Here is a 13357-nt window from a genome sequence, read left to right as displayed (position 1 = left end):
CAAAAGCATTGGAATTAAAGTTAAAATTTTTGGGGTTTTAGGGCACCTATTCGTCTAACACAGTTTAGGAAGGAAGGAGTTTTTTTTTATCAATCCAAGTTCATATTTGAATTCTACATGAAAAATTATGTAGGGTTAATCTAAGAGGATAATTTTTAGGTTAAAGAAAACAAAGCTCCAAAATTCAAAGAATTAAGGGTTAAAGGTTATTTAAGTGTTGTCATTAAGTCTTGTCTAGTTTAAATTATAATGTGGTTGTCCTTTTTGTAATGTGATGTTTAGGCTTTGATATTTGTGGAGGGAAAGAACAAGAACAAACAGCAAGGAAGTAATTGGATCAAGGTAGCAAGATTTAATTAGTTTTAGTGTCAACATTGCATTGATTATTGATGCATGGACGATTGCTATTATATGGTTGAACTATGATGATTGTTATATGGCTGCTCTTTGCATTAAAATACCTTAGCTATTGAATGTTAGAGATTGACTAATTATGAGGAAGAATTAGTTCCCTAATGATAAGAAATATTGAAATGCTTGTAAAAAGGGCATGAGAATGAAGTTCAATAGCCCCGAGCTATAAGCTTTTAAACAACTCTCTTCCCTCCTCTAGTGCTTTGCCTTGATGAGTTCTTCTATGTTTTGCTATTATGTTCACCCTGTTCTTACAAAAAGAATCTATTTAATCTTTGGGACTGCTGCTTCTTGCTTTGACAGTAGTTGCAAAGTAGCTTTTAATGATAATATTCATAGGACACAACTTGGATTTATCATTTCTTTACATGTGTTACCATCAGCAGGATTTGCACAACATTATGGAGGAGTTGGAAGATCCACTATATTTTTGGAGAATTTAGATGATTTAGATGTTCCCGCCAATAATAGGTAAAATGACATATTAATTAGATGGATATTTCTTATAATGTGTGCCTAGTATCGCATTTGACTCTCACATAGGGTAAGGGAAAATTGTTGAATTTGCCTCCAGTGGCCTATTATGATTGCCAGCTCACTCCTTCTCTTGCCCCATTTAATAACACAAGATCACTTGTTTGAACCCCTACAATCTCAAGCAATATGAGACTCTTTCTTTGACATACCCACACACATTATTTACAGCATAGTTAACTTCCTTGTTAGATTTTCTGGCCAACTCAAAGATTAGCGGGATGATTATATATCACAAGAAGAGAAGAACTAAATATTAAGAGCTATAAAAGTAGAGCTTGGTAGGACTCCTATTACTCATAATGGAGGATCCATTCCTGTTGCAGCAAATACCTTAATATTACTTTGGTTAAGAAGGTACCTCTATACCACCTAAAATCAACGAGTGCTCTGCATTTAAGGTTTGAAAGTTCAGCTAACCTATCTTTCCACAAAAAGGGATCACCTATGAAATGTTGAACTATGGTAAATATTATGATATTTTAAGCATCAAGACTGAGTTCTCTATTATGAGTAATAGGAGTCTCATCTGACTCTATCTTATGGCTCTTAATATTTGATCCTTTTCATCTTTGATATATAATCGTTCTACCAACTTTTGAGTTGGCCAAAAAATCTGGTACTTAGTAGGTTAACTATGGTTTCATCAAAATAATTATAGATTGTTGAATAGGTTGCATACTAACCATGAACATAAGTTGGAGGGTGTTTGGATATTGTACTTAGTTTTACCATCGAAATTCTTTCAAAGAATTTAAATATCATCATGATACAATAGACAATTTATCTAATTATTTGTCCAAGAAAATAAATAAGAACTAAAACAATGAGCAAAGATAACCTTTTATAGAGACACACATGCTTCTCAAGCATTCATGGTAGAATACTTTAAATTCTTCAATCAGATTCTAAAAAGGCATATAAAGTATACGGAAAAATATATATAAATACAAAATAATGGATCCAACTTTTATGAGAGTCAAAAAAAGGAGGCTCATACACTATTTTTGTATCTTTCAATTTCCTCAGTTCACTTAAAATCCCTTTAGGCTATCCATGTTCAATTTATGATCAACGACCATCAATTGTAGAATGTGTGAGGATATTAGCTGAAGCTTCCTTAGATGTTGAAATCTCTGAGTGCAAATCATGAGGATTTAACAAAAACGCAGGTTTTTGAGGTGAGGGAAGACTTACTTCATGGCCAAGCATGAATATAACTTCTGTCATGGATGGCCTATGGATGGCAATTTCTTGCACACACAAGAGCCCTATTTTGATATATCTTAGGACAACATCGATAGGATATGATTCACCAAGTGTTGAGTCTACTATTTCCAAGGCCTTTCCTTCTCCCCACAAGTTCCATATCTACAAATTAATGAAACATTATACAATTATTAGTAGGAAAAATGTCGTTGAGATTTGTTAATGCAATTTCTCTCATTAGGCTTTTGAGGTAAAATATGAGAGAACATGGGAAAAAATTAGTTTAGTTTATACTTTATCCTTATAGATTTTTAGCCTTACTCTTCCAATCAAATTCAAGTATGATCCTTCCTTTTCACGATCTATGTTTCTCCTCCCACTAATGATCTCCAATAAAAGAATACTAAAGCTGAAGATATCAAACTTTATTGAATATTGTCCTTCCATTGCATATTCTGGAGACATATAACCACTACAACAATAACTCAAAATTATTATAATGTATTCTTGTGAAAATCAATCTTTCATCTTATTTCAAGAGATCTAAAAGAGTTTGGTCCTTACTATGTCCCAACTATTCTCCTTGTTATTGCTTGGATTTGGTCCTCACCAAATATTCTAGCCATGCCAAAATCTGAAATTTTGGGGTTCATTGTAGCATCTAAGAGAACATTGCTAGCTTTAAGGTCTCGGTGAATTATTTTCAACCTCAAATCATGATGAAGATAAAGAAGACCTCGAGTAATTCCAAAAATAATATGAACACCCTTATCCCAATCTAAAAATGATCTTTGATGCATATCTAAAATGAACCATAAAATTTTCTTAATTAATATCGAAAAATTGTGGGAAACTAATCTAGTCCTAATAATCATATGTACAAATTGAATAAGAAAAGACATGATGGGAATTGAATACTAGAACATTATTTGATAAAATGTTTCTCTGATTTGTTTAGGTATGTAAATTGACCACGTTATATTTGTTACAATCATTTATTAATATATGAATATACACAATCAATATATCAGTAGATATAATTAATAAGCTCTATTTCAAGTTATATACTATTCATAATTTATATATTGCAACTCATTTTTTAAACTTCGTTTATATAAACGTGCCTAGTTAGAGAAAAGAAAGAGAAGGACACACCAAAAAGATAGAAGTCCAAGCTTTTATTGGGAAGGTACTCATAGATCAACATCCTTTCTTCTTTATGAATGCAATGTCCAAACAACCTTACGAGATTCCTGTGCTGCAATTTGGCAATCAGTTTAATTTCATTCTTGAACTCTTCAATCCCTTGTCCTGAATGTTGAGACAATCTTTTCACTGCTATCTCTTGTCCATTAACTAATAAGCCCTGAAATATCAAAGCGCTAAAATTTCATACATATATATATTTTTGCCAACATACATATATTTGCTAAAAGACTATCAAACACTAATGTTAAATGATATATTACTCGCATAAGAATTAAAATATAATAATAAGATTAAAGGAAGATGCATAAGAATGAGATTTTTAATATTTCTCTTACCTTGTAGACGGAGCCAAATCCGCCATGCCCTAACTCATTCTCACTTGAAAAACCATTTGTAGCCGCCTGTATTGTTTTAATGTTGAAAAATTGTAAGCTTACCTGGGTGCTATTTTCACCATGCTCTTCTTCTGAGGTAGATTCTATGTTTATTTGTTGCTGAGCCATCTTGTCTGGAATACAAGAGTATACAATAAGAAATTTGGAATATGTTGTGCCAAGAAAAGAACATATTCATTCAAAACAATATGTTCAGAATAAGTTCCATCATTTAACTAGAACTTGTTCATATTTCAATGATTTAATCTTAGTGTGATTGAAGCTGAATTTTTTTATAATATATGTGTTAAATATTTTGGAGAAAATTGTTGCGCATCTCACATAAGTAATTTAATCACTAAAAAGTTTCACAAATGAATAGCATGCAATGAAAAGTCACACTACAGGAGATGATAACATGTGCATGCTACTTATTTGCTGTGAGACTTTTTAGTGCTTAGATTCTTATGTTGGATTGCACAATGATTTTTCAAAAGTTCTAGTACAACTAATTCTGTACAAGTAATTTAATAAATAAATTTAAAAGTCTAGCATAAATATGAATAAGGTCAGCAACAGTATTTTGAATATGATAATAGATATGTTAAATAACCAAGGTAAAATCTGTGACCAAAAACCTTTCTTCCATCTCAAAAGACTAATTAAAGTGGGAGGGAAGAAACAAAAACACACACAATATTGTAATCAATTACATTTGAGTGACTTAAAATATAGCATTTAAAAGACAACTTTGATGGTGAAATTAGAATGACGATAGGGGGAGAGTGAGGCTTTTTTTTTAGGGGTGACAAGGGTAAGGGTTTTATTGTACAGCCCATTCATCTTCCGTAGAAAAAAAGCTTTGACCATGATTATCATTATCAATTCTCTGATATACATTTTGCCTACAAGAAAACACAACAAAAGATCGTAATTTTTATTTTTGATAAAACGCCTTTTAAAGTTATTAAAATGTTGATATATTATAGTCATATAATTATTTATATAAGAAATTTTCATACAACTCTATATTTTAGTAATTTCGTTTAATAATCTTACCATGAATAATTTTGTAGGTTTACACTATTTGGCCAAGCAATTCAACTTTAGCACCTTATTTATGCTTTTCTACTTATTCCAAACTTGATGTAAGGAATTAAACAGCGTCCTCATTCGTCTCCCCACGAAAAATAATCCTAAATAAATTTGTTGGACAAATAAACAGAAAGAGAAGGAATAATGTCGACCCCACTAATGCATATCTCATATTCTGGGGCTATAGAAGCTCAATAATAAACTTGAATTAAGTAGGCTACTAAGTCTAACCGAGAAAAATTTCTAGATGTTCCCTTAAAAATAAAATGAATCTCAAGGATTAAATTACAAAATAAACATTTTTCTAGCACTAGGGTATAAATATTTTTAGAGGTTTTGGGAAAGCTTTAAAGATTCAAATGAAAGAGAATAGGTACTTAAATTTAAAGGAAGAAAGGTCCAAGTTAGAAAAAGGAGACAAGAAGTGTATAAGAACAAAATTATAATTATTGAAAGTTCTTAGTATTAAGTGTAAATAAATATTATGAAATTATGGAAGAATACCTTGAGCTGGAAAGTGAGCAAGTGGTCCTGCGAATATTCTAAGTTGGAAAGGACTTATAAGTTATTTTCATTAAAACTCTCAAGAGATATTGAAGGGAATTACATGAGGGTCAAGTTGAAGTTGCGGGCCATTAAGTATAACTATGGAAATTTACTCAAAAAATTCAATAAAAATACGAAACTTTTTGGGGGGGGGGGTGTGGGTTGGCAATAGGAAAAAAGATTCCTATGTGATATTTAAAGCCTATAAGCGGTATTGAAGTGAATAACATCTTAGGAAAAATATTAAAAACATTTTGGATCAAAAGTTTTTGTTTTTTTGTATGTGCATAGGTATCTTTCTATTAAAGATGACAATATCAGATACTAAATGTGGGCACATCTCTTATCTGGAATTTGAACTTTGGTTCATTACTTTATGAGAGACTAACTCCTTCTGTTATAGCCAACTTTCATCGGCGGATCAAAAGTTGAATCAAACAAGAAAATTAATATAGTTTCAGTTGAGTAAGTTATTGGGTAAAGGTCGATTAAAGTGAGAGCACAATAACACGCCCAATAAGCCCAAAATGATGACAGCCATAAGAAACAAAGAAGAGAAATGATGATAATTAAATTTTAAAGTACTCGTGGTTAAGGAATTGATTATGGCAATTAGAAAATCTATCATGGTAAAATGAGACTAACCTTAATTATAACTATGAATTTAGCAACAGATATATGAAAATAGCATTTTAGGGCTATATAACCTTATGTTTTGACCAAACTTAAAACTCGTAGGAGGTTGATTTTGTTGATTCTAAGGTCACAAATGAACTCCCCATAATATCTTTTTTGTGGGAAAATGATGGCGTGGGAATTCTTATTCCGAGAAAAAATAGTGAAAAATAAGATAAATAAAGTAAAAATTAAATAGAGTTTAAGCTATCAAGAGCACCCAAACAATCTCATTACTCTAACTATTCTTACAAATATTCCATGGCATATATTCAGAAACAAAGAATATCATGGAAAAAGGAGATTTGATCATGGCGAATCATGTAGTGGAAGCAAGGAAAACATATAAGAATTAATAAAGCTAAAAGATAGAGTAAACTTATATTGACTGTGTGCTTGATATAATTTAATTATACTTGTGTGATGATTAGTATGAATGCTTAGATTTACCATAAAAAGAATGAGTGAATGTTTGAAGCTCTATTTCCAATATTTCCATGGTCATACGTAAAGTATGAAAGATTAAGCATGTAAATTTGTCATTATATTAGTTACTGAATGTGATGTGGTAATGAGCTTTTGCTTTGGATGCATGAACGATATTGTTTGGTATTGGAATTTCTCCGAATGTCACCCAAATTCTCAAACCTTTTAGGAGCAAACACTTTTAAAGGAAGAGGCGAGGAGATTTCAAAGAATATGAAGAAGCTTGCTTTAAATTTATTAAAGTTAAGAAATCATATTTTTGTTATGAAGACAATTTTAAAGGCTAAGTAGTGAATTGTGCCAAAAATTCATGGATACTGATTGAATGATGATAAAGCTTCATAAGGTTATACTTGTTTTGGCACGTTATTTACCTGTAAATCCATGATTTATGATGCATCAAGTATGATGACTTAAGTTTGATGATTTTTTGGGTTATGCAAATTATATGCTAGTCTAGCCATAGTAAACGATATTAGATATATCCATGACAAATTTATTTCAACCACTAGATAAAGTGCTTTCCAAGAAATCCTAATTCAGGACATTTGGATGTACAGAACAAGTTTAGGAAACGAATAAATTGTATCAATTTAAATAGGATCAGGCGAGGATAATCTTTTTCCCCCCAATACATGTAAAAGATTTTGAGAACTTTTAAAAAAATTCAGAGCATTCTCATGTGATTTTTTTATGAATAGTTATGAATTTTTAAAATTCAACCAAAAATATAAAAGTACCAAATAAATAGTAACTTATGGCATCAAATATATTAGCTTCAATCAATGACTTGGTTGAACATAATTAGCTTCAATTAATGAATTGCTTGAACATTAATTAATTCTTGCGAATATGCATGATAAAAAAGTACTATTGAAATTATTGATGTGACAACTAAGCTTCCAGCTATGAACCCCAAATATATATCTATATATACATGTCTATCCCTTTTATATTTTTATTTTAGCTTAAGGAATAAAAAACCAGACTGGTCAATAAACTGGTTGATATACTGATTTAAGGGTTAATGGGTTAGATTAGGATTAGACCGGATTAAATCGGAAATAATTAAAATAATGTAGTTTAATTAAAATATAAAAAAATTCCTATTCAGATTATAAAAAAAATATTACTTAATCTTTTTATTTTTCTTTTTTCTTCTCTTTATTCTCTCCTTTTGTATAAATTTATAGCCCATTAAATTTTATCTTTTAGCTTTATTTTTTTCCTTATCAGGCTTACATTTTTACTTTTATTTCTTATTCTCTCTCCTTATCTCCTCCATAGGCACGTGAAAGCCTTTGCCTTTTTTTTTTCCATTCTTTTCTCCTTCCATACTCATCCATCAAATCATTTGACTAATTGGCTTTCATTTTTCTCATATCTCTCTGTACTTTTACAAACTCTCTTATGTTCCACTAGCACGAGGCTCCCTTCTCCCCTCTCTTCCTCCTTACTTTCAATTAGCACAAACTTTCTTTCTTCTTCCCTTTCTTTCTCCTTTCCTTCCAACAACACGAGCTGCGTCTTGGGAGGGAAATACTGAGATGAAGATATGGCCACGATAGCCATATATTAAGAATGACAGTGATGGAGCAAGAAACGAAGAGTGAAAACGATGATCACAAGCACCAGCAAAGTTTGATTGGAAGACTGAGCTTGCAATCGGCAGACAGGCATATTTGGAGTTTATATTCTTCTTTTCATTTCTTTCTCTAGATCATATGAGATCGGCCAAATTGGGGCTTTTTTTTTCCCTCAATGACAAAACAACATTGTTTTACACTGGTGGGAGGAGCAAAATAACTAAACCAGCTAACCCACTCCAACCGGCAGTTTATCCAGTTTAACACGAGTTTTGACTGATTTAATCGGTTCAATACCGATTTGAACATTACCCGGTTCACCTAATAAAACTAGACCGGACACTAGACCGGTGTACCGGTTTTCCTGTTGAACCGGTTGGTCCGGTCTGGTTTTTTCTTCCATGCTTTACCTAAAACTAGTGGAGAGTATCTATTTCTTGATTTTCTTTTTTAGTTTATAATTTGTCTAGGATGATTAAAAATACATAAATTGTCCTAGAGAAGTAAAGAAGGGAAAAGAAGTAGGCACCTCTCTTTTTCTTCATCTGAAAGCAGTAAACACACACGGCAATGAGAATAACAACCACAACGATGGTAGCCATCAGAATTCCCACTATTCTAGACACAGAAAGTATTCCTCTCGACTTCCTGTTATAATTTGCTGAGAAAAGTGGAAAAAAAAAAAAGAAAGTCTTCAAGACAAAGTAAAGTTAAAAACAGTAGAGGAAAAACAAGAAATTAAGATATGCAATACACCCACCCAATTCAATGGCATCAACACGAACATAGATATCATGGCCTTCCTCATTTAACACCATTGTGTCCATTAGAGCTCCATGCCATGCCAAGCACCCGCTCCCTCCATTTCTGACATCTGCAGCAGCATAGGCAGTACAAGAACAGTTTCTCAAACACTCTTGTTCACATTCCTCCATGCTCAAACCCTTTCTAACATTTGCTATAGATGTATCAGGAATCTTGACACTTTCTACTTTAACAAAGCCTTCTCCATTTCTGCACAAGGGTGGCCCTTTCTTCCTCACGCAATTCGCTGATTGATCATTTTGATACCAATCTTCTTTGTTTCTGGGTTCAAACCCAGGTAGGCAAGTACACATATGGTATCCAAAATTGTAAGAGTCACAATTACTATTAGGTCCACAAGTTCCATAATTCTCACAGTCCACTTGTGGATAAAATGCATATCGCTTCCAATCTTTCTTATCATAATCCCATATCTGCATTTGCATGAATCCTGATGGAATAGCTACAATCTTGAATATAGAGGCGTTATCCAAGGCATTATACGTGACATTAACCTCATTATCATCTTCCTTAATAGAAATATTGAAGGTATACATCATTAAACGTTTCAAAGCTTTGAGACCCACAAATATTTCTCCATTGAAGGGTCCAACTCGCCACACTGGAATGTTTTGTTTGTACAGAAACAACTGAGATTTGCCAGAAGTATTGAACCTAGCTGAGATGCTTCCTGTTGCGGGATCGTCGTCTGTCTTCCACGACTACAAGAACCAACCTTGACCAGTTCTTTTGTTGAAATCCAGTTTGGCATATGGAAGAAAGGTGTCGGTGGGATGATCAAAGCTTTCCCAGAACACAGTTTTGGAGTCGTTTTGAATTAGAACAAGATTACCTACATCAGATAGTTGAGCCATAACTCTGGTACTTGAAACACTAACAGAAACATTCGTGGACCAGATGGGGAGGTTGGTGTTATTATGGTGGAGAATGAGATTCCCATCTGTGCTGAGGGAGAGAACTCCAGAGGTGCATTGATGGGCTTGTCTCTATTTGCCACCCAGACAACAGTTTGCTTTGGCAAATTATAGTACCAGATTCCAACATAGCGAGAGCTAGATTTGCCAGGATTAAAGAACCCAAGAGCAAACTTTCTTCCTTTGGAAATAAGAAGTTCTCCATCATCGCCAATGGGTTTGCCAATAGTTATGGCTTCAAAAGCTGCACAAAACAAATAGTAGTAAGAGAATAATACAAGACAGATAAGAACTATTTCATTTGCTATCTTCATTATCAGAAATTCCTAAAATGACTTTAAAAAATTATAACTCTTTCTTGATAATGAACTTTGTAAACGAATATGTATACATATATGTTCTTCTATACTTATATTTAAAAGCTGTGAAGATCACCACTCATTGTTATTCATACTCCACACATAATTTTTAGGTTTGTTGTCCAAGTCAACAAAAGACTAGAGTCAATGGAAGCCCGTTCCATGAGTTATCTTTATAAGGGAGAAAGAAAAAGTTTTTGTTGATCCTATCTATAAATCATTTTATTAAAATTTTAACGTAAATGTATTATTTTATCTTTTATTTATTATAATGTAAATAGTTTTTTTATAGATATATATATTAAATAAAAATAAAATTAAAAAATTATTATATTTTAATCGAGAATTAATACAGTTTAAAATGTTTTTTATATGAAATATATTAAAAGTAATTTATAAATTTATAAATAGAATCATATCATCATATAATCTAATGTGTGATGAAAATTTAGTTGTCTTTTTAATTTTTTCCAACTTTCTATGCACGTTCGTTGAATTGAAGGTCTCCTTTCGTAGCGTGCCCAGCTAGAAGTCATCTCATTGTCAGAGCCTTAGTGTATTTCCTCTGAAGTCATTAATTAGCATCCCCCCCCCCCCCCCCAATTGAATGGGATGTATGCACTTGCACAGTTCCCACCCAACTACCTAAGGCTGCTCACCTGGCTGGAAGATTCCCGCACTTGTGAATCGCATCAATATCGTCTCATATGAGAAAAAGCTGCTTAATGGTCTTTTTGATTCTTTTGGTTCCAGTGGGCATGCACCCTGGCAAAGGATATTAACACGTTCCTTCAATCTTTTTCCAGTTGCTCATTTCACAAAACTAATGTTTCATTAACCCCATCCCTTCAACTCAGTAATACCGATCTTAGTTGTGTAATAACTTTTTTTATTTTATATAATATATCTTTTTACCAAAAAAAAACTTGATCATAAAGTAGAGGAACTAAGTTCAATTTCCACCTTGTTAAAAAAACTTGCTGGGGAGATGCATCCTAATGGTAAAGCCTCAAGCCAAATTAGTTGGTTACTCATATACCTAATAATAGGATTCAAAAAAGCGTTGCACACCAAGTGACCCAAAGGATTATTGGGGGAAAAAAAGATTTTGAATGGGTTCATGATAGGCTAGAATATTCAATAAAATTTTCTCACATTAAATATTGTAAAAATTAAATAATTTAATTTAGAATTAAGGTACATCTAATACCCTGAAATATTTTGTCAAGTGTGTTTAGCGCTCTAAAGCAATTTATAATGCGTCTAGCACCTTGAAATATTTTTCCAGATATATCTAGCATCATAAAATGTTTTGTGGTGTAATTTTACTTTTAAAGCATTAATTTTTTAAAAGCAAATATGCTTTTAAAGGTAATGTTGCAAGCAAGAGTTAGTCAAGTTGATAAGAAATAGGCTCATAACTTACAAAAGTCCTGAGTTTGAATCTAACTATTAATATAAGAATCTTATTGGTGAGCGATTTGTATATATTTTAGTAAGTACTCTCTGAGTCTAAAGACATGTTTTGATCCTAACGAGTCTTAGGAGTTAATTCACCTAAACTTTTAATTAAAAAAAAGTATGGACTGTTTAATTAAAATTTTATGGTCTTTATTTTGCCAAAAGTAAAGTTGAACTTTAATCTCTTCACAAGACTATATAGTTTGTTGAGGGTTTGGAAAAAAAAATAATAATTGCTAAATGACAAATTCATATGAGTGATTTTTAAAATTCTAATTCAGACCCCTTGTGCTATTTAGAAATTTTCAAATCTTATAAAATGACATGAATACCTTTCACTATTTTTTTTTCCCTTTTAAACATTGCCACTTTAGGACCCTTAACTGATTTTCATCGGCCAGCTTGGCCATCGGAACTCCGGTGACCCGCTGCTTGAGTTCCAACAACTGCTTTTTCTTATGTATTGATTTTTCTTTTTGAGCTATTGATTATATTTGTTTTTAAAACTCTGACGACTATTCTTATTTATCTACTGACTACTCTAGTGTTGTAATTGACTATTTTTATTTTTAGAAATTTGGCAACTACTCTTATTTAGCCATTGACTACTCTAGTTTCACTATTGACTACTTGTGTTTCAAAAATTCAAAAAATACATTAAGTGTTACTGGAGATCTAGTTACTATTTTTTATTTAGTTATTTACTACTCATGTTAGTCAATAGCTATAAAAAAATAGTCATCATAATTTTGAAAATAAATGTAGTCAATAGTTATATGAAAGTAGTCCATATAAGTAAGGGTAATATTGTCATTTCATAATAATTTAAAATTTTAAAATAGTACAAAGGTTCTGATTTGGGATTTTGAAACTCACCTACCGTAATTTGTCTTTTAACATTTTTTAGGGTATTTTAATATTTTTTTGTCCAAAAAAATTTTTTGCCCTGAATGAGAGCAATATCTAAGTTTAGGTGAACATTCAAAGACAAGAAAAGGCTATCCCATTTGTTATCTTCATGATCAGAAAATCCAAAAATGACATAAAAATTAGAGCTCCTTCTTATATGGCAATGAGCTTTGTGAAAGAATGTATAAATCTACTACCTCCTTTTCTTAATATAAAAACTAATTAACTAATTTGATTAGATTAAGAAAATTAGTTAAATTAGTTATTTGTAATAAATAGATGTTGTCTTTCCTAAAATATCTTTACTAATCAAGTGTACTGGCTAGAATACTATTATTACAAAGACTATCTTGGTGGAAAAAATAGATACATATGGGAAATAAAGTGGATTGAGGCTTTATATTTATAATCAAAATAAAAATTAAATAAACTTTTATATTAAAAACCGGAGATTATGTGTGTGTATATATATATATATATATGTATATTCTTCTATACTTAACATTAAAGGCTATGAAGATCATCACTCATTCATACCCCACACATTATATCTAGGCGTTGTTGTCCAAGTCAACGGAAGACAGCCAATGGAAGCCCATGAGTTATCCAGCTTGTTCGTATAATCCAACAAAAGTGAAGAAAATTTAATTAAGAAAAATTGGGGACCTGATATGATGATTAATTGTGCAAGAGAAGATTAGTTATACATAAAAAAAGATAAATTGCATGGAAGGAAGATAGTTTACACAAAATATTATTTA

The 13357-nt window shown here is 31.7% G+C and overlaps 1 pseudogene; it reads right to left on the bottom strand.

Annotated features, from left to right (window-relative positions):
- Positions 1–2019: 2019 nt before the first annotated feature.
- LOC114744001 (G-type lectin S-receptor-like serine/threonine-protein kinase RKS1) lies at positions 2020–10919 on the bottom strand (annotated as a pseudogene).
- Positions 10920–13357: the final 2438 nt, after the last annotated feature.

Source organism: Neltuma alba, unplaced genomic scaffold (genome assembly GCF_004799145.2).
Source record: "Neltuma alba isolate B1F8T4 unplaced genomic scaffold, ASM479914v2 tig00004226_pilon, whole genome shotgun sequence".
NCBI lineage: Eukaryota > Viridiplantae > Streptophyta > Magnoliopsida > Fabales > Fabaceae > Neltuma > Neltuma alba.
Note: the sequence above shows the minus strand (reverse complement) of the source record. Positions and strands in the feature narration are given on the sequence as shown.